Genomic DNA, 22627 nt, shown 5'->3' on the forward strand with positions numbered 1-22627 from the left:
CTGATAGGCATTTACTTATTACATTGTATCATATTGTTCTTAATATCTATCACTCAGAGAGCAATTGGAGTTATGTGAGTCATTGTAAAATTTCAGAACTACTCATTACCTTTGGCATACATGTTTTCAAATACACTATGCATATTCAATGTATTTAGAAAATATAGTATATAATAACCTTTATGTTTATATGTATATAACTTTATATTTTAAAATATTTTCTTTATTGATTAAGGTATTACATATGTGTCCTCATCCCCCTATTATCCCCCCCAACGCCCCCACTCATGCCTTCACCCCCCTGGTGTCTGTGTCCATTGGTTAGGCTTATATGCATGCATACAAGTCCTTTGATTGATCTCTCCCCCTTACCCCCACCCTCCCCTACCTTCCCTCTTAGGCTTGACAGTCTGATTGATACTTATCTGTCTCTGGATCTATACCTTCTCATATGGTCCAAACAAAAATCTTTGAGTTTTTTCTTATTTTACAGGTTTATTAATTTATGCACAGGGAAGTTAAATGGTTCGCCCAAGGTCACACAGTTAGTACATAGCAAGCACAACACTGGAATTCAGGCATCTAACTCTCAGTCCAGTGCTGCTTCCATTTTATCAAGTCAAGCATCTCTTTTCTCAGAGCAAAGTAAGGTCATAACCTTGAAATCACTTCTTTAGAAAGACTTACTCTTTTGATCTTTGCTTCATTAATCTTCATATTTCCTCATGTCTCTTAAATCATGGCTTTATGTCACTATCAATAACATCTAGAGTTTTATGCTTCTCCTGCTAAGGTAGAACCACAACTTTCTTCAGAGAGAAACTCCTATAGCAATTTCTTTATTGTGTTTGTGAAAAGAGTACTCTGGAAACAGTAGTTCATCATTGAGACATTGGTAGTCTGTTCTGATGATTAGGATAGGATGTGGACAATTCTGGATAGAAAAGAAAAGTTGTATAACCCATTGTCATATTCTTCAGCTAATCAGTAGGCTGAGATTTTAAAACAGCGACTGTAGGGGACTGAACAGAACAAGGTTCCCAGTAGATCCTAAGTGTGCTACTTGATTGGCATGAGGATCTGAATCAGTTAGGAGACCATATGGAAAGTGAATGATAAAGATGAGCAGTTATAGAGATCAGCATTGTCCAATTGAAATGTAATGCAAGCCTTATATGTAATTTTGTATTTCTGAGTAGATACACTTAAAAAGTGAAAATAAATGGATAAAGTTAATTTAATATATATTTAGTTTACATCACTATATCCAAATATTATAATTTTAACATGCAATAAGCACTTAAAATTATTAGTGATATGGTTTACATTCTTTTTAATATTAAATTTTTGAAATCTGATTATTTTTCACTTATAGTACATATCAGTTTGAATCAACTATATTTCAAGTGTTTGATAGCCGTATATGTCCAGTGATTCCTATATTGGACAGAAAAGTCTGGAACATTTTATTGAAGACTTCTGCAAGTATAGTCATGAAAATGCTGAATTGCTACTAAAATTTGGAAAAGGATGAAGGTAAAGTTCATGTTTCTGGATATGAGTATTCATTTAAAGTAAGGATAGAGGGACTAAAGCAGGGTTTCTCAACCTCAGCACTATTAACATTTTTGGATAGATAATTCTTTGTTTGGGGGAAGACTCTACTATCTATTATAAGATGTTTAGCAGTATCCCTGGCTTCTACCCACATGTAGGAAATTTTTATACTGGAATTATAAATATAGGCTGTCCCCAAAAAACTGTACATACACTTTGAATAATTATAAAGGCAGAGTTTATTAAAATACATTTCATTTTCTAAATTGAGCTATCAGCTGTTAAAGTGTGTGTACATTTTTAAGACACCCTGTATAGGTATAGTTATAGATATTTAGTGTAATGTCTATCATTGTGAAAAAACAGAAATGAACTATATGCTCATCATTAGTGAGTTAAACAAATTATGGTACATCCATTTATTTTTTTATTTTATTTTATTTTATTTTTTATTGCTTAAAGTATTACAAAGAGTATTACATATGTCTCCTTTTATTTGCCCCGCCCATGACAATACCCTGGCCTCCCCTACCCCCCAGTGTCTTATGTCCATTGGTTATGCTTATATGCATGCATACAAGTCCTTCAGTTGATCTCTTACCCACCCCCCTCCTGCCCTCCACCCTCCCCGGCCTTCCTGCTGTAGTTTGACAGTCTGTTCGAGGAAGCTCTGCCTCTGTATCTATTTTTGTTCATAAGGTTATAATGGTCTTTATTATCCAGAAATGAGTGAGATCATGTGGTATTTTTCCTTCATTGACTGGCTTATTTCACTTAGCATAATGCTCTCCAGTTCCATCCATGCTGTTGCAAATGGTAAGAGTTCCTTCTTTATTACAGCAGCATAGTATTCCATCGTATAGATGTACCACAGTTTTCTAATCCATTCATCTACTGATGGGCACTTAGGCTGTTTCCAGATCTTAGCTATGGTGAATTGTGCTGCTATGAACATAGGGGTGCATATATCCTTTCTGATTGGTGTTTCTGGCTTCTTGGGATATATTCCTAGAAGTGGGATCACAGGGTCAAATGGGAGTTCCATTTTCAGTTTTTTGAGGAAACTCCATACTGTCTTCCATAGTGGCTGCACCAGTCTGCATTCCCACCAGCAGTGCACAAGTGTTCCTTTTTCTCCACATCCTCTCCAGCACTTGTCGTTTGTTGATGATAGCAAGTCTGACAGGTGTGAGATGGTACCTCATTGTTGTTTTGATTTGCATCTCTCAGATGATTAGTGACTTTGAGCATGTTTTCCTATGTCTCTTGGCTTTCTGAATGTCCTCTTTTGAAAGGTGTCTATTTAGATCCTTTGCCCATTTTTTGATTGGAATGTTTATCTTCATATTGTTAAGTTGTATGAGTTCCCTATAAATTTTGGAGATTAGGCCCTTATCAGATATGACATTGGCAAATATGTTTTCCCACGCACTGGGTTTTCTTGTTGTTTTGTTGATGGGTTCTTTTGCTGTGCAGAAGCTTTTTATTTTGATGTAGTCCCATTTGTTTATTTTCTCTTTAGTTTCCAATGCCCTAGGAGCTGTATCAGTGAAGAAATTGCTTCAGCATATGTCTGAGATTTTGTTGCCTTTGGATTCTTCTAGTATTTTTATGGTTTCCCATCGTATATTTAAGTCCTTTATCCATTTTGAGTTTATTTTTGTGTATGGTGTAAGTTGGTGGTCTAGTTTCATTTTCTTGCATGTATCTGTCCAATTTTCCCAACACCATTTATTGAAGAGACTATCTTGACTCCATAGTATGTTCTTGCCTCCTTTGTCAAATATTAATTGAGCATATTGGTTCGGGTCTATTTCTGGGTTCTCTGTTCTATTCCATTGATCTATATGCCTGTTCTTGTGCCAGTACCAGGCAGTTTTGAGAACAGTGGCTTTGTAATACAGCTTGATATCTGGTATTGAGATCCCAACTACTTTGTTCTTTCTTAGGATCACTGCAGCTATTCGGGGTCGTTTTTTATCCCAGATGAACTTTTGGAGAGTTTGTTCTAGGTCTGTGAAATATGCCATTGGTATTTTAATGGGAAGTGTGTTGAATTTATAGATTGCTTTGGGCAGTATGGACTTTTTAATGATGTTGATTCTACCAATCCAAGAACATGGTATGTTCTTCCATCTCTTTATGTCTTCCTCTATCTCTTTTTTCAGCATCCTGTAGTTTTCTGAGTAGAGGTCTTTTACCTCTTTAGTTAAGTTTATTCCTAGGTATCTTAATTTTTTTTGTGCGATGGAAAATGGGATTGCTTTTTTAGTCTCTCTTTCTGCACATTTACTATTGGTGTATAGAAATGCCATAGATTTCTTGGCGTTAATTTTGTATCCTGCTACATTGCCAAATTCTTTTATTAAGTCTAATAGTTTTATGATGGAGTCTTTAGGGTTTTTTAAGTATAATATCATGTCATCTACAAATAAGGACAGTTTTACTTCTTCTTTTCCAATTTGGATGCCTTTTATTTCTTCTTCTTGTCTAATTGCAATGGCTAATACTTCCAGTACTATGTCAAACATTAGTGGTGAGAGTGGGCATCCCTGTCTTGTTCCTGTTCTTAGGGCAAATGGTGTTAGTTTTTGTCCATTGAGTATGATGTTGGCTGTGGGTTTGTCATATATGACTTTTATTATGTTGAGGTATGATCCTTCAATTCCCACCTTGCTGAGAGTTTTTATCAAAAATGGGTGTTGAATTTTGTCAAATGCTTTTTCTGCATCAATTGATATGACCATGTGGTTTTTTTCTTTCAACTTGTTTATGTGATGTATCACGTTTATTGATTTGCGGATATTGTACCATCCTTTCATCCCTGGGATAAATCCTACTTGGTCGTGGTGTATGATCTTTCTGATGTACTGCTGGATCCGATTTGCTAAGATTTTGTTAAGGATTTTGGCATCTATGTTCATGAGGGATATTGTCCTGTAATTCTCTTTCATTGTGTTGTCTTTACCTGATTTTGCTATTAGGGTGATGCTGGCTTCATAGTATGAGCTTGGAAGTGTTCCTTCCTCTTGGATTTTTTGTAGTAGTCTGAGGAGGATAGGTTTTAGTTCTTCCTGAATGTTTGGTAAAACTCCCCTGTGAAGCCGTCTGGTCCTGGGCTTTTGTTTGATGGAAGCTTTTTGATGACTGCTTCCATTTCTTCCATAGTTATTGGCCTATTGAGATTTTTAGATTCTTCCTGATTAAGTTTTGGAATGTTGTATTTTTCTAGGAATATGTCCATTTCCTCCAGGTTGTCTAGTTTGTTGGAGTAGAGTTGTCCATAGTATTTTTTAACAATCATTTGTATTTCTGTAGGATCTGTTGTTATTTCGCCTCTATCATTTCTGATTTTGTTGATTTGGGTCCTTTCTCTTTGCTTCTTGGTGAGCCTGGCTAGAGGTTTGTCAATCTTATTTATCCTTTCAAAGAACCAGCTCTTTGTTTCATTGATTTTCTGTATTGTTTTTTTTGGACTCTATGTCATTTATTTCTGCTCTAATCTTTATTATCTTCTTCCTTCTGCTCACTCTGGGCTTTTCTTGTTGCTCTCTTTCTAATTCTTGGAGCTGTAGATTTAGATGATTTACTACCATTTTTTCTTGTTTGTTGAGATAGGCCTGTAGAGCTATAAACTTCCCTCTCAGGACTGCTTTCATTGCGTCCCAAAGGTTTTGGATTGTTGTGTTTTCATTGTCATTAGTTTCCAGGATGTTTTTAATTTCTTCTTTGATCTCATTGGTAACCCAATCAATATTTAATAACGTGCTATTCAGCTTCCAAGTGTTTGAGTATTTTGAGTTTTTTTTATTGTAGTTTATTTCTAATATTATGGCCTTGTGGTCTGAGAAGATGCTTGGTATGATTTCAATCTTCTTGAATTTGAGGAGACTTTGTTTGTGACCCAATATGTGGTCTATTTTTGAAGATGTCCCATGAGCACTTGAGAAGAACGTATATTTTGTGGCTTTCGGGTGAAGTGCTCTGAAGATGTCAATTAAGTTCATCTGATCTAGTGAGTCATTTAGGATTGCTGTTTCTTTGCTGAGTTTTTGTCTAGCGGATTTATCCAGTGATGTCAGTAGTGTATTAAAGTCCCCTACTATGATTGTATTGTTGTCGATCCCTCCCCTGATATCTTATAGTACATCCATTTAATTGAATGCCATTTGACCATTAAAAACTATAATGGCTATTTACATATATAGGGTGTCCCCCAAAATGTATACATACTTTTAATAATTATTAGTTCCAATGGGATAAATTGGAAAAGAAACATCAATTGATCTGTCAGCTTTTAAAGTGTGTACATTTTGGGGGGGTACCCTGTATATATTACCATAGAAAGATGCCTAAAACATCTGTGAAAAGTTTAGTTATGTAACAATGTATAATAAGAGTGTACTCCTATTGTTTTGATTAAAAATACCTGAAATATGTAAATATGTGTGAAAGTACATATACTGTATGGGAACAGTTTTGAGAAAAAATACATTTATTATCCATGGTCTTCCTAGATGTCCATGTGCATTACATTAATACCCCTGGCATACATACCAACTTTTCCACTAAGTTTGGGGTTGAACTTTATTTGCAGATTAATGCTATTTTTCTCTGTTCTCCATTTTTCAAATCTTCTACACTCTAGCATTTTTAGAAGAAAATGTCCTATTCTTTTCCTTTCAAAATTTTAATAGGTATTAGCACCAATATTTCATCCATAGAGTTTCTACTATATGTGAAAGCAGAATCCATACAGAAGGATTATTGTCTTATGACCTAAATAACTTGCACACAGTGACATGGACTTTATATGCATGTAAGTTTTATAATCCTTATGTTGAGGAAAATTTTAAAATATTCATAACCAGCTATTGAGTCAATCTATATAGTTAAAGAGAGCAGTTTGAACTATCAAAAAATGAATTTATTTCACTATTCTTCACTGGATATATGGACCAAGAACATAAATGCTATCAATATCATCTCAGCACAAATTATTATTTTACAGTATAATTGGGATTCACTAAAAGTGCAGTTTCAATAAAATGGGACTGTCAATATCCGCATTTTCAGACTTTCTGTGTCATTAGCAGTAAAAAAATGACGTCATTTACTTTCAATTTACCTTAGTGTTTACAGGGAGTAATCTCTCAAGCCTTTTCAGTTGGATACAATTTTATTGATTTAACTGAAATATATGAATTAAATTGCACTAGCACTGTATTTTTTAGTACAAATATATTCCCAAATGCATCCTCCCCATAAAATGTCACCTCCCACAAACCTCAGTAATTCCTTTGCAGGTTATAGGCATGCCTGCATTTAGTAAATGATCTTCTCAGTTGGGCTTATTTTTTTAAGGTACTCTAGATAGTATATTAAACACTTTATAAGCTCGGGCTATTATTCATTTATACATTGTTAAATATTCTGAGATTAATTTTGTTTATGGCTATAATCACAAAAGTCATGTTCAAATGACTTTTGGTTGGGTATTGAGATAGATCTATTCTTTGAGGGAAAACAATATCCTCATTATGTCATAAGATGCAGCTTAGAATGTTAATATGGCAAAACTCATTTCAAAGAAAAAGTCAACTTTTTCATTCAAATTGAGTAGATTTTGGTTTATCTTTTTTAATAAAACAAACAGATCTTAGAAAGCTTCACATGAATTTCCAGTACATATCCCAAAGACAGTTTTTAAAAAATATTTATTGTTGAAAGTATTACATATGTCCGCCTTTTTCCACCATTGACCCCCTCCAGCCCACCCCTGCCCCTCCACCCCAAAAACAGTTTTAAGACATTTTTAAAGGATGCGCATTTCAAGCTTGAAGTTCACTTTTCAATAAGGTTTATTTTTAGCTTGGAATTTAATTATCATTTTTAAAATGTAGATACAGAGGAAGGGAGGGAGGGAGAGAGAGAGAGAGAGAGAGAGAGAGAGAGAGAGAGAGAGAGAGAGAAACATTGATGTGAAAGATACACATTGATGTGAGAAACATTTATTGGTTGACTCCTATATGAACCCAGACCAGGAATGGAACCTGAAACCTGGGTATATGCCCTGACTTGGAAATTGAACTGGAGACCTTTTGGTGCATGGGATGATACTCAACCAACTGAGCCACACTGGTCAGGGCTTTAATTATCTTTTTGAGGTATGAACATATTTTAGTAAGCTCAAGAATAATTTACTAATTCATGTTAATTAATTGCTGGGAATTCATGCTGTAAGGAAAAAAAGAACAAGGTAGCAAAAAAAGTGGTCTTGTCTTCTTTATTGTAGAGAAAAAGCAGCAAATTAGAGTTAAATATTTATTTAATTATTGCTGAAGTCAGAAGCAAATTTTCTATTGCATATTTGGAAATAAAAATAGAATTCTGCTACATTATCTGTCATTGAATCTGTGCATAGCAAAGCAGGATTGGTGTTGTCTTACAGGTAACTGAAAGGTGACCTAAAGGTTATAAGCTGGCCAAGCTAAACTAGGCCAGTTTGTGAAGTTTTATTATGCTTTTTGTTAAAAAAAAAAAAGCAGCTCTATATGGAAATGGCTTATCCAAATCTTCTACTCTTGCTAGGTTTCCAGTACACATCTATTCTGTAGGTACCTATTTCATGTGTAGTAATCAACTGCCTAATCTAAACTGAATATTCAAGTCAGGTATTCAAGAAACATATTTAAGTGTATTAGGACAAAGCATTAGACTTTGATAAACCATCATGGAAACACTGACCCCTAAAAAATAAACTTTTGTATATTCAAACATATTTATTTTTAAGTTACTCTTCATTAACTGAACAGTTGCATAACTAGTAGATGAAAGAGTAATAATTTTCTTGTTAACCCGTCTTTTGTTTTTAATCTAGCATGATAAAGCAGACAGATTTTGAATTCTATATCAGAATCCTATAAAAGTGTGATATGCACACTAAATAAAACCTTATGTGAAGACAATTTTTTTGTATATGGAAATACTCTTATTGTCAAAAATAGTGATGAAGTAGCCTAACTGGTATGACTCAGTGGTTGAGCATCAACCTATGAAACAGCAGGTCACATACTTTATCCCCAGTAGGGGATATGCAGAGGCAGCTGATCAATGATTCTCTCTCATCATTGATGTTTCCATCTCTCTAGCCCTCTCCTTTCCTCTCTGAAATCAATAAAATACAGTAAATAAATAGCGAGGGTGTAATTAGAGAGAGGAAGGGAGGCGAAAGAATGATGGTACATTAGAGATAGAATGGACCATAATTGGTAATGAGGACTTGATTTCAACCACTCAGAACAGATCGTTATATTTTTTTTTATGATGCTCTTTAAGAAACAGATTTCATGGACTCTGTTATTGTTTGTCATATTTTATCATAGTGATGTTTGAGGCTTGTGTCTAAATAATTTCAGTTTTAGCTCATTCATATTTTTCAGGTATCTTTGAACATGAATAATATACAAAAAATTGATCAACTTCGTTCTCATAATAACTATTCAATTTGATTGAAATGGAATGCCACCTCTTCTCTAGAACAAAACAATTCAGTTTCTATATTAAATTTCCTCAGAGGACTTAACTCTATTTTTTAAATATTTGTTTTACTAACCCCAAATAATTTCCCATATAATTTCTATCTTCTTAAAAATTAGATGAGCCCAAACTACACCAACTATTCTTGTTCTTTTTTTTTTTTTGAATTTTAACGTTTATTGAGGATTCCTTCCTGTGTTGAAAAAGAAAAGAAAAATAATAAGTGGGGGAAAGTCAGTCTAAAAGAAAACTTGTAGAGATATAAAACTCAAATTTTCTTTTATAAAAAAAATGTTTATTTTTCAAAAGTTTTAGCATTCTTTTTCTTCATGGTTTATCCTATTAATAACTTTCTTTTTTTCTTTTGTTTTCTTCTTTTTTATTGTTTAAAGTATTATAAGTAGTAGTACATATGTCTCCTTTTTTTCCCAATTGACCTTCCCCTAGCCTCCCTTACACCCTGGCACATGCCCTCACCCCCCTCCCAGTGTCTTGTGTCCATTGGTTATGCTTATATGCATGCATACAAGTCGTTCCGTTGATCTACCTTCCCCCGCCCCCTACCCCTCCAAGTCTTCCTGCTGTCATTTATTTTATTCTTTTTATTGTATTCTAAAGAGATAATATATTTTTAGCTATAATACCCTCTCTTTCAGCATCCTTGTTATATCTGTAGTCTTAACTATCATATCTGTGCTTTTGTCTTCTAGCTTTGATCTTCCTTACAACCATTAGTTTTGTAGCTCCCACTGTGTATTGAATAGCATTGTTTGACTATTTCAGTGTTGCACATTTTTTGTAAAAGAAAATGCCTTTTCTTTAACCCAAATAAGCCCCCACTTATCAATCCCATAGTTCTATTCATGAGATTTCCATGCTAGTCATTCAAAGGTCATCCTGAAGGACAGATGATAACTTAGTATGCCTTTAAAATTTCATAAAATAAGGTCAAGATACAAGGGGAGGAGTGAGGATCATGGCCATAAAGTTTCTAGCTTGAGGCAGAAAAATAATAGATTGGTTGACTAGATCAAATGTCATCTGATTTGCTATTGATATATCAGTATTTAATACACTGAAAGTGGCACCTCTTAGAAATATGTCTCAAATAGTAATCTATCTAAATCCTGGCACTTACATAAAGTAGAACATTTGAGTGTGTCAATCCAAGATAATATGAAGAAAAAAGAGATAAGGACTGCTTTTAAAAAGTAAGTCTTCCTTTGGAATAACTTTTTTTTTTTTAAGATAATCATCTTAATATAATCAATCCTTAAGATAGGCACTTTGAAGAAGTATCTATATTGTTTCTAACTCATTAAAAATTGATAACTATGAGTATAAGCAAACTTAAAAGATTTTAACTTAGCATGTTAAATGATTCTACAAGTCTTTATGATGTTAGCAGGCTGCGTGGGGTGACCAGGCCGGCAGGGCGGGGGGCAATTGGGGGCGACCAGGTGGGCGGAGGGCAGTTGGGGGTGACCAGGCCAGCAGGCAGAAGCGGTTAGAGGTGATCAGGCTGGCAGGGGGGGCAGTTAGCGGCAATCAGGCAGGCAGGCAGGTGAGCATTTAGGAGCCAGTGGTCCTGGATTGTGAGAGGGATGTCCTACTGCTGGTTTAGGCCCAATCCTGGCAGTTGGACATCTCCTGAGGGATTTCAGATTGGAGAGGGTGCAGGCTGGGCTGAGGGGACCACCCCCGTGCATGAATTTTGTGCACCGGGCCTCTAATAATTTATAAATCCTTAGAAAAATCCAATAATTTTGCTCTACATTAATAGTGTATTTGGCTTTTAACCTAGGCTGGCTCTGTGATGGCAAATAAATACATTCATGAAATATCCTAGTGAGACTTGTTTTTGGTGCCTTCAGCTAGGGAAAAAGGTCTGATCTTCACATTATGACCTATAAACCATAAAAGTTTTATTTCAAAATTTTATTTTGAATTTATTTTATGATCATGCTAATGGAATTTTTTATTAGAACATTTGATTGGCTGAGAGATAATATCTTTTTAGCTGTAATACCATCGATGATTCGTTCACAGGAGAGAGTACAGAGGGAGAGCACATTTCAGATGAGTGGTTCTCAAAAGAACTGATACCCCTAGAGATCATTTTGGAAATTTGATAGGGCAATTTTGTCCCTATGACAATTGTCAGTAGTGAACTCTATTGGCATTTAATGAGCAGGAGCCAGAGATGCAATGATCAAGAACCACAGAAGATGGCTCTGTGTCCTGTCAAATATTCATGTAAATGATATTATGTGCACTAAATTAATACTTGAGACTAGAAAACTATGTAGGCCTAGAACCCAATTCCATGATACCTACAAAGTTATTTTGATTCATTTTAATAAAGACATGTTTAAAACAATACTGCTAGCATATAAATTAAGGAATGATTGAAGGAATAATGTACATTGGTTTGTTTAGAACTTTTTAAGACCTTCCCATTATTCAGAAAATTACATGGTATTTGAATTCCCAATTGAGAATTCCTGAATCTGTATGCATTTTTAGCTGTCATATTTGTGGTGACACTATAACCATATATATAAAAGGCTAATATGCTAGGTGCCCAACCATCCAATTGGTCCCTATGATGCACACTGACCACTGGGGGAAGATGCTCAATGCAGGAGCTGCCATGATGTACACAGGCCATTTACAGAGAAATGGCACCATGGACCTGTCAACAACAAAGCAACAGACAAAGCAACACTCAGCTTCCCCCAAGTGGTACACAGGCTCTGCCACTATCCCAGAGTGACAGCCCACCGAATCACAGCTAAGACCCCATGGAGCAAAATGCAGCCCACAACCCAGCACAGCCCAGAAATGGTGGCTGTGGGCACCGGGTGATGACATCACATAGCAATGCCTGGCTTCCTCTCTCTAGCAACTAGCCTCCTTATAGTTTCTTCAACCCAGGAACATGACTTGCTTTATAGCCAGGTGCAAACATTTTACACTTTAACCAAATGTCTGTGAAGCATTTTCCCATGCCTCCTATTTACCTACTCCAGAAGTTAGATAGGAGACTTGATGGAATCCTATTTTCTTTTCATTAGTCAGAAAACAGAAATTTAGAAAGCATAGAAACTTGACCCAATTGAAAAGAAGTAAGAAATGTTGGACCTTGAAAATCACTTCAGGTTTTCTCACTGCACAGAATATAGTCAAATGCTTCTGCAGTTAGATATTTTACCCTTTGTTCTCCCTGTGTGATCTACAATAATAATCTGCTTCGTGTTGATATTTGCCATTGTGTTGCAGATAATTACCTGAAAGAGAAGTTGGGGTGCTTCACTTGGCTGGAAAAAGTTTAGCTAAATCAGAAAGGAGATCTAATTAAGCAAGTTTATCTCTCTACATAAACCTCTCACTGACACCAATCGCACACATGTGTTTTGATCTGTCATTGTCGATCGTGAATTTGGTTGAATCTTCTATTATAGAGAAAGAGCAGATAGCGATACTAAAATATTTCTTCTAATTAATTTTCTTTCAATGTGCATGAATCTGTGCACTGGGTCACTAGTAGAAACATAAAAGACCAATAGCTATTGTTTCATCTCAATTTATTTTCTGCTTGATTTTTGTGAGGCTAAGAGTAAAGCCAGCACCATTTTGTACTGTTCAAATTACCTATGTGGACATTAATATGGGAGAGAATAATTCTATTTTACTACCTGTTGAATGTTTGAACCACATATTTATTAATGAGGGAAGAGAAACAATGAAAAGTTGCTTTGTAGATATTGAACAATTCAGGATGTTTATTGGGAAAGGGCTATTTCCAATGAGACACTTTTATTTATGAAAGATAAGATGAAGTACAGCACTGGTACTTAAAACCATTAACCTAAAAACAAATGAACTTCTCCTATGCTTATATAGCCAGGGCTGAGTTCTTAATATAAATATTAAAAATATAATTTAAAAGATTCTGTACACTAATTTTACAGGCTGGCAAGGTAGGGCAGTTAGAGGTGACTGGGCCAGCAGGGGAGGGCAGTTGGGGGCAACCAGGTCTGCAGGGGAGGGCAGTTAGGGGCAATCGGGCTGGCAAAGGAGCAGTTACATGTTGATTAGGCTGACAGGGGAGTGGTTAGGGAGTGATCAAGTTGGCAGGCAGAAGCAGTTACGGGTGATCAGGCAGGCAGGCCAGTGAGCAGTTGGAAGCCAGCAGTCCTGGATTGTGAGAGGGATGTCCACTGCCCGTTTAGGCCCGATTCCAATCACTACCACCAGGATCGGGCCTAAACGGGCAGTCAGACATCCCTCAAGGGGTCCCAGATTGGAGATGGTGCAGGCTGCGCTGAGGGACACACCCCCCATGCACGAATTTTGTGCACCGGGCCTCTAGTTTAATATACTGCTCAATTTAGTTTACTAGATTTATGTAGATTATTTTTGCATCAGTATTCATAAAGGATATTGGTCTTTAGTGTCCTTGGGGTATCTTTGTCAGGCATTGGTAAAGGGTACTGCTGACCTCATCGATTAAGTTCAGACGTTCCTCTTCTCCTCAATTTCTTGGAAGTGTTTGAGAAGGATTTGTTGTTTTATCTTCTTTAAATATTTGGTAGAATTGACCAAGGAAGTCATGCAGTCCAAGGATTATCTTCATTGAGAGAATTTTTAAATTATTTATTAAATTTCCTCCTAATTTATGTCTATTCAGACTTTCTGTTTCTTTTGATTTATATTCTTTTTTTAATTGATTCCAGAAAGAGAAAGGGGGAGGGAGAGAGAGAAACATCAATGATGAGAGAGAATCATTGATTGGCTGCCTCCTATACACTCCCTACTGGGGATTGAGCCTGCAACTGGGGCATGGTCCCTGACCAGGAATCAAACCATAACTTCCTGATTCATGGGTCTATGCCAGCCGTGGGCAAACTATGGCCTGCGGGCCAGATCCGGCCCGTTTGAAATGAATAAAACTAAAAAAAAAAAAAAGACCGTACCCTTTTATGTAATGATGTTTACTTTGAATTTATATTAGTTCACACAAACACTCCATCCATGCTTTTGTTCTGGCCCTCCGGTCCAGTTTAAGAACCCACTGTGGCCCTTGGGTCAAAAAGTTTGCCCACCCCTGGTATGCTCAACCACTGAGACACACCACCCAGGCTCTATTTCTTTTCTTAATGGTTAATATTTTTTTAAGCACTTACTATCTGATAGGCATGATGTAAGCATGACACTTCCATTACCTCATTAAATCTTCACAGCCACCCTATGAGTAAAATATCATGATTATCTCCCAAACATGAGTAACCCCAAATTTGAGAGCTTAAAATTTTGCCCAAGGTAACACAATGAATTGTCAAGCCAAGACCAGGACTGGGTCTGCTACTCAAACTCAGGTTATCCACCTCACCTTTTTGGGCCCACCAGTTGCCTTAGAGAGGCCTAAGATGATTATGGGGTACAGGAGTTCAAAGGTTTTATTCAGGATATGGGCAGAGAGGGAATACAGAGTTGGAAGGAAGATGGATATGTCAGGTGGGAGCACTGGTCTGAGAAACAGCTTAGAGACATTGCTCACATGACAGATCCAGAGCTATGATCTGGGCAGGAGACATCCATTGATGTCTGGATGTGCACAGGAGTCCTCTCAGAAGAATTCAGTTCTTTAAAATAGGTCTCTGCTGCTTAGTCCTGGTTCATCTTGCCTTTGGGACTTTGCAGAGAATTTCCTTCCAGGAAGAGTCCATCTGTTTCCAAAGTTGGGGATATAGGGCCTTGGGGGATAAACTCCATTAGAGAAAACAAGGTGACATGACCAGCAATAGCCAGCACTCTGCTCCTATGACAGCAGAAAGGTTTCTTAAATAGTGCTACTGAGGAAGAGCTGGGTCCAGTTAGCAGGAGATCTGGAAAAAGAGAAAAGAACAAGCACACAAGAGAGAGGAGGGGAGAGATATCTGACAGGGAACAGAGAAGATGAGGGGAGGGAGAGCTGCATTTGCTTGGTAAGCATTAAATTCACTAGCTAAAAAAGGCTTTTGTGCTATCACTCTTGCAATCAGAGAATATAAATCAAACCAACAGACTCCTCAGAATTAGTATTTCTTAATGATCCTGTCTTAGTAGATGGTGTATTTCTAAGAATGTGTCCATTTTATCTAGTTTACCCAATTTGTTGGCATATGAGCATGCATACTGTTCTATGACAATCCTTTTGATTCTTAAAAAAGGGGTCATTTTATTCCCAATTTCATTTCTTATTTTAGTTATTTGAGTCTCCTCTTTTTCTCTTAGTTAACTTAGTTAAAGGTTTGTCAGTTTTGTTGATCTTTACAAACAAACAACTTTTGGTTTCATTGACTTTTCTCTATTGCTTTTCTATTCTCTATCTTCACTCAAATATTTATTTTCTTCTTTCCTTGTTACAGTTTTTGATAAGCAGTCTATATTGTTTGATATTAGTACCCATCCCCACCTTCATTTGGCTACTATTTGCATAGGATAACTTCTTCTAACTTCTTCTATACTTTTACTCAACCTATTTGTATCTTTAAATTTAAAGTAATTCTCTTGTGAACCACATATAATTGGCTCATGATTTTTTTTTTTATCCATTGCCAATCTATGTCTTTTCATTCACACTTAATCCACTTGCATTTAAAGAAAATAAAATTCTGATAAAGAAGGGCTTACTTTTGTCATTTGTTTTCTATATGTCTTAGTTTCTTTGCCCTTCATTTCTCCTATTACCACCTATTCAAGTGTTTATTGATTTTGTAGTTAGACATTTAGATTCTCTTCTTATTTTTATGTGTACATTCTGTACATAAATTTTTTATGGTTACCATTGAGATTACAAATAACAAAGTTACAACAAAAAATTGGAATTGATACCAACTTAATGTCAGTTACATACAAAATCTCTATTCATGTACAGCTTTCCTCATCACTTTGTCATTGATGTGACACATTGCATCTTTACATTTTGTGTTATTATTTTCATCCTATCTAATAAAAGAGAAACATGGTAATTAGTGTACGACCACTACCCTTCCCATTGGCTAATCAGGGCGATATGCAAATTAACTGCCAGCCAAGATGGCAGCCGGCAGCCAGGCAGCTTGAAACTAACATGAGGCTTGCTTGCTTCAGTGACGGAGGAAACCAACGTTCCCCGCCTGCCTTGCCGGCCTCTGAGCCTGCAGTTTGAAACATTGTAACAAATATAAAAGCTAAACAAAACCCCAGAAACCTGCTTTCAGCTAGCCGGGATCTCAGAGTTGGAGTTATACATTGTTTTGATTATAGAACCCAAACAAACCAGATACCTGCTTTCAGCAGCAGAGGCCTCAGAGCTGGAGCCAGAGCTAAAGCTGGCTCAGAATAAAAAAAGAAAAAAAGGAACAGTTGGGAGCTTCAGCCCTCAGCCCCTCACCCAGACTGGACAGGCACCCCACTGGGGACCCTCACCCTGAAGGGTGTGTGACCAGCTGCAAACAGCCATCATCCCCTCACCCAGGCTGGCCAGACACCCTAGTTGGGACCCCCACCCTGATCCAGGACACCCTTCAGGGCAAACCAGCCAGCCCCACCCATGCACCAGGCCTCTATCCTATATAGTAAAAGGGTAATATGCCTCCCAGCACCGGGATCCGAGTTGCCGAGAGGTCTCACGGTACCGGGATCAGCGTGACAGGGGGCAGCGCCCAAACCCCCTGATCGCCCTGAGGCTCTGTGTGTGACAGGGTGCGGTGCCCCAACCCCCTGATCAGCCCTGCACTGTGGGTGATAGATGGCGGCGCCCCAACCCCCCCCCCCCCACACACACACACACAGGCCCTGCTCTGTGTGTGATGGGGTAGAGCCATAACCTCCCCATGGGCCCTGCCCTGAGTGTGACAGTGGCGGCGCCCCAAGCCCCTGATCAGCCCTGCTCTGTGGGTGATAGAGGGCGGCGCCCCAACCCACTGATCTGCCCTGCTCTGTGTGTGACAGGGGGTGGTGCCCCAACTCCCCTATCAGCCCTACTCTGTGAGTGACAGGCAGGAGCTCCTCAACCCCCTAATGGGCCCTGCTCTGTGCATGACAGGGGGGAGCTCCCCAACACCCCTGATGGTCCCTGCTCTGTGCGTGACAGGGGAGAGCGCCCCAACTCCCCTGATGGCCCCTGCTCTGTGTGTGACAGGGTAAGGAGCCCCAACCCCCCTGATGGGCCCTGCTCTGTGCGTGACAGGGGGCAGCACCCCAACCCCCTGATTGGCCCTGCTCTGTGCGTGACAGGAGGTGGTGCCGCAACCTCCCCATCGACCCTGCCTTGAGTGTGACAGGGGGCGGTGCCCCAACCCCCCAATCGGCCCTACCCTGAGCATGACTGAGGGTGGCATCGCAACCTCCCAATCTGCCCTGCTCTGAGCCTGACCAGGGGCTGCACCTAGGGATTGGGCCTGCCCTCTGCCACCCGGGAGCAGGCCTAAGCCAGTGGGTCGTTATCTCCGGAGGGGTCCCAGACTGCGAGAGGGCACAGGCCAGGCTGAGGAACCCCCGTTCCCCCCGAGTGCACAAATTTTTGTGCACTGGGCCTCTAGTAGTTTTATAATTATGTTTATATCTTTGTCTCATATCCTGTAGAAAATCAAAAGTAAAGTTACAAACTAAAGTACAATCATACCAACTTTTATATTTTCCCATGTATTTAGTTTTACCACAGAGAATTGTATTTCTATATGGCTTTAATCTATCATTTTATATATATTCTCATTTTATATATAATTTTTCTGATTTGTCTAATTTGTATGTCTAGTGTTCATTTCAATTTGAAAGACTCCCTTAATCACTTATTTTAGGGCAAGACTAGTAGTAATCTTTTCCCTTGCATTTTGTATATCTGGGAATGTCTTAATTTCTCTTTCATTTATGAAGGACAGTTTTGTCAGATGAAGAATTCTCTGTTGACAGTCCCCCACCCACCCACACACTCTTTAAGTATATTATCCTATTGCCTTCTGGCCTTCCAGGTTTTTGCTGATAAATCAACAAGTAATTTTATTGAGGATTTGTATGTGACAAATCATTTTTTTCTTCCATTATTAAGATTCTCCCTTTGTCTTGGCTTTTGACAGTTTCATTATAATGTGTCTTGGTGTGATTATCTTTGGAATTATTCTGCTTATAGATAATTTAACTTCTTGGATTTGTTGATTCATAGCTTTCCTCAAATATGGGAAATTTTTGACAATAGTTCTTCAAATCACCTCTCTGTGCCTTTCTGTTTTTCTTCTTCTGGGACTGCCTTAATGTATATATTGGTCCTTAGGCTCTGTCATTTTTCTTTACTCTTTATCATCTTCTCCTCAGACATGATAATTTTAATTACCTTGTGTTAAGTTTACCAATTCTGTGTTCTGTTTACTAAAATCTACTGTTAAACCCACGTATTGAATTTTTCAATTCAGTTATTTTACTTTTATCTCCATAATTTCTGTTTGGTTCCTTTTAATAATATCTATCCTTTTATGTAGATTCTCATTTTTATATATAATTTCTCTGATTTCTTTTAATTCTTTCCCCTTGATTTCATTAGCTCTTTGAGCATGTTTAAGAAAGCTATTTTAAAGTATTTATCTACTAAGTCTAATGTCAGTGCTTCCTCATGTACAGTTTCTGCCATTTCCCCCCTTTTAAATGGACTATTATTTCCTGTTTCTTTTTATATCTAGCGTTTTGTTAAAAATTGGATATTTGAAAAAACAGCCACCCCTCTTAGTCTTTGCAGATAGTCTCTGTGGTGATTAGCTGAGCTTCCTCTGAGCCTAAGGATGAGCCTGAGGTAAAAGCTTAAGTTCTTTTTAGCTATATTTTTAGCATGAAGCATGCTCTGGTCTGCATTTGTTTTTCTCCATTCCCCTATATACATGGCTGCTTTTGAATGAATCAGTTAAAAATGAATTTCCAAAAATCTCACTCCAGCTTCTTGTCAGGACCTTTACAGGTTTATTTTATGATTCCACGATAAAATCTTGTCCCAGGTATCTGTGGTTCTTTATACCCCTTGCCATTTTTATGAGCAGTGGCCACTACTTTTCCCGACCTAAGAGATGAGTTAGGAAAGACAGAAATCAGTCCTTCAGGCAGAGTCCTTTATTTCAGAGAGCTTAGAAAATTGAAAGTAATGTCTGCCAGGAGGGAAATTTGGAACTGGACTGCTGCCTCCTTCAGACAAAAAAAAAAAAAAAAAAAAAAAAAAAACACCTGTGCCAGAAAGGAAGTGGGGCAAAAGCAATTTAAAATGCCATGAAATTTCCTACTGTTTTGAATATGACCTTTAAAAATTGGGCATTTGCTTGGTTTTGGTTGCTGTAGACTTTTAACTCTTTTTCGGAGCTCTTATAAAGTTAGGTCAAACAGTTTCTGATTGTTTTTTTGTTATTTCCATGGAGGAAAAGGCTTGGAACTTCCTTGTCTGCCATTTTTCTCTAAATTTTCTTTAAGACTATTCAAGTGGTTTATAGTCCGCTGCTCTATTAATTTCCTGCTCTCAGCCTAAATGACCAAATAGTATTCTATTGGTTATATCTCTTAGGTAAATAAGTTAAAAGATTAACTCACAGTATATTGATAGTCTCCAGAGTTTTTCCACTTCTATACCTGAAATTATCACTACTCTTTTGAGTTGTGAAAAGTTCATTTTTAATAAATCACTTTTAAAAAAACAAAAAGTACATACCTATCAATTAGTGAGTAAGTGAAGGAATAAATATAAAAAGGGCACTAGCTACTGTGTCCATTCAAGCAAATTTAGGTGCTAGGAAAGTGGAGAGTCATTGAACCACTGAGAAAAAATAGTAAAATCAAAAGCACAGAAATGGATGCTAGAAAATGTAAGACTAACAGAAGTTGGTATCAACTTATATTTATAATACTTATTTTATTTTTGTTTTCTTAATTTTTTATGTTTTGTGTTTGCAGACAGTGAACATGAAACAAAGTTTAGCCTTGTCTAAGGAATTCCATTTATAGTTGTATGAATAGAGAACTTACTAAAATACTCTGCATAAAATAATTGAGTACAATTGATCCAAGAAGTAATTTATTAAAACTATAAAAATAAATAAGGGCTCTTTCAAGTTTTTTCACAGAATGTCAAAAAGCATGCAAGTATACACACAGACATAAACACATACTTAATTTTAATGTGAAGAGGTAAAACCCTAAAAACTGCATGTTAGTGTCAAGATAGTTCTTGGGTAAATTGAAAGGAGTCTTCTAATAATAATAACATGTTATTATTAGAGAATATGCTCTAATAATACATATACATACATATATATACATATATATCTATATATATATCTATGTATCTATATATCTATATATATATATATATATATATATATATATATATATATATATATATATTAGAGACCCGGTGCACAAAAATTTGTACACTCAGGGAGGGGGGCAGTCCCTCAGCCCTGCCTGTGCCCTCTTACATTCTGGGACCACTTGGGGGATAAACACCTGCTGGCTTAGACCCCACTTCCTGGGGTATGGGCTTAATCTGGCAGTCAGACATCCCTCTGGCAGCCCAGGAGCCCTCGGGGGATGCCCACTTGCCAGCAGGGAGCAGGCCTAAGCTGTAGTCGGAAATCCTTAGTGCTACTGAGGAGGCGGGAGAGGCTCCCACCCCCACCGCTGTACTGACAGCTGTCAGCCTGGCTTGTGACTAAGCAGAGCTCCCCCTGTGGAAGTGCACTGACCACCAGTAGGCAGCTCCTGCATTGAGTGTCTGCCCCCTGGTGGTCAGTGTGTGTCATAGTGACCAGTCATTCCCAGTCATTCTGCTGTTAGGGTCAATTTGCATATTACCCTTTTATTATATAGGATAGAGGCCTGGTGCATTGGTGGGGGCCAGCTGGTTTGCCCTGAAGGGTGTCTCGGATCAGGGTGGGGGTCCCGCTGGGGTTCCTGGCCAGCATGGGTAAAGGTCTGAGGGCCATTTTCAGACTGGTCACAACCCCTTCAGGGTGGGGGTCCCTGCTGGAGTGCCTAGCCAGCCTGGGTGAGGAGCTGAGGGCCATTTTCAGGCTGGCCACAGCCCCTTCAGGGTTGGGGGCGGGTACTGCTAGGGTGCCTGGCCAGCCTGGGTGAGGGGCTGATGGCTGTTTGCAGGCTGGCCACAGCCCCTTCAGGATGGGGGTCCCCACTTGGGTGCCTGGCTAGTCTTGGTGAGGGGCTGAGGGCCGTTTTCAGGGTGGGGTCCCTTCAGGGTGGGGTGTCCTGCTGGCCACAGCCCCTTCAGGATGGGGGTCCCCACTGGGGACTGAGGGGCTGAGGGCCGTTTTCAGGGTGAGGTCCCTTCAGGGTGGGAGGTCCTGCTGGGGTGCCTGGCCAGTCTGGGTAAGGGTCTGATGACTGTTTTCAGGCTGGCCATGGCCCCCAGCCAGCCAAGCTCCCAGTGGAGGCTGGCTTTAAGCAGGTATCTGGGGTTTATTTATCTTCTATAATTGAAACTTTGTTGCCTTCAGTGGAGGCCAGAGCTGGCCAGGGCAGGTGGGAAGCTTGGCTTCCTCCATCGCCCAGGCAACCAAGCCTCCTGCTTGCTCAAGCTCTGTGGCTGCCAGCCACCATCTTTGTTGAGTTAATTTGCATATAGTCGCTCTGATTGGCGGGTGGGTGTGGCTTGGGGCATAGTGAAGGTAAGGTCAATTTGCATGGTTCTCTTTTATTAGAATATATATAATTTCTAAAGATAACCCATATCTTGGATGGGTTGTATTTATTATCTCTTATTATACAACATAGTTAAGGCTACTCATATTTCATTAGAGAATTTATGTGTACATGTTTAAGCCATAAACAATTTTAGCACCTGCATCAGAATAAAATCATTTCATTTTTCCCATTCAATTTTATTGAATTTACAGGGGTGACACTTATTAACAAAATGATATAGGTTTCAGGTGCACAGTTCTACAACATATCATCTGTACACTGTATTGTGTGTACCACCCCAAGTGTATTCTCTATCCATCACCATTTATCTATCCTGACCATCCTCCACCTCCCCAAACCCCATCCACCCTACAATAGCCACACTGTTGTTTGTGTCCATTAGTTTTCTCTTCTTTTTCTTTTTGACTTTATCTCTCCACCCCCGACCTAACCCACCCCCCAGAGCTGTCAGCCTGCTGTCTTTCTAAGGGTCTGTCTCTATTTTGCTTGTTAGTTAATTGTGTTCATTAGATTCTACATATGAGTGAAATCATATGGTATTTGTCTTCCTGACTGGCTTATTTCACTTAGCATATGCTCTCCAAGTTCATCCATGCTGTTTCAAAGGGTAAAATCTCCTTTTTTCTTCTTTTTATGTCTGAGTAGTATTCCATTGTGTAAATGTATCACAGCTTTTTAATCCACTCATCTGCTGATGGGTACTTGAACTGCTTCCCAATAATGGCTATTATAAATAACACTGCAATGAACATAAGGGTGCATATATTCTTTTGAATCAGTCTTTTGGGTTTCTTCTGATAAATTACCAGAAGTT

Source organism: Myotis nattereri (genome assembly GCF_964212035.1).
Source record: "Myotis nattereri genome assembly, chromosome: X".
In the NCBI taxonomy this organism is placed as follows: domain Eukaryota; kingdom Metazoa; phylum Chordata; class Mammalia; order Chiroptera; family Vespertilionidae; genus Myotis; species Myotis nattereri.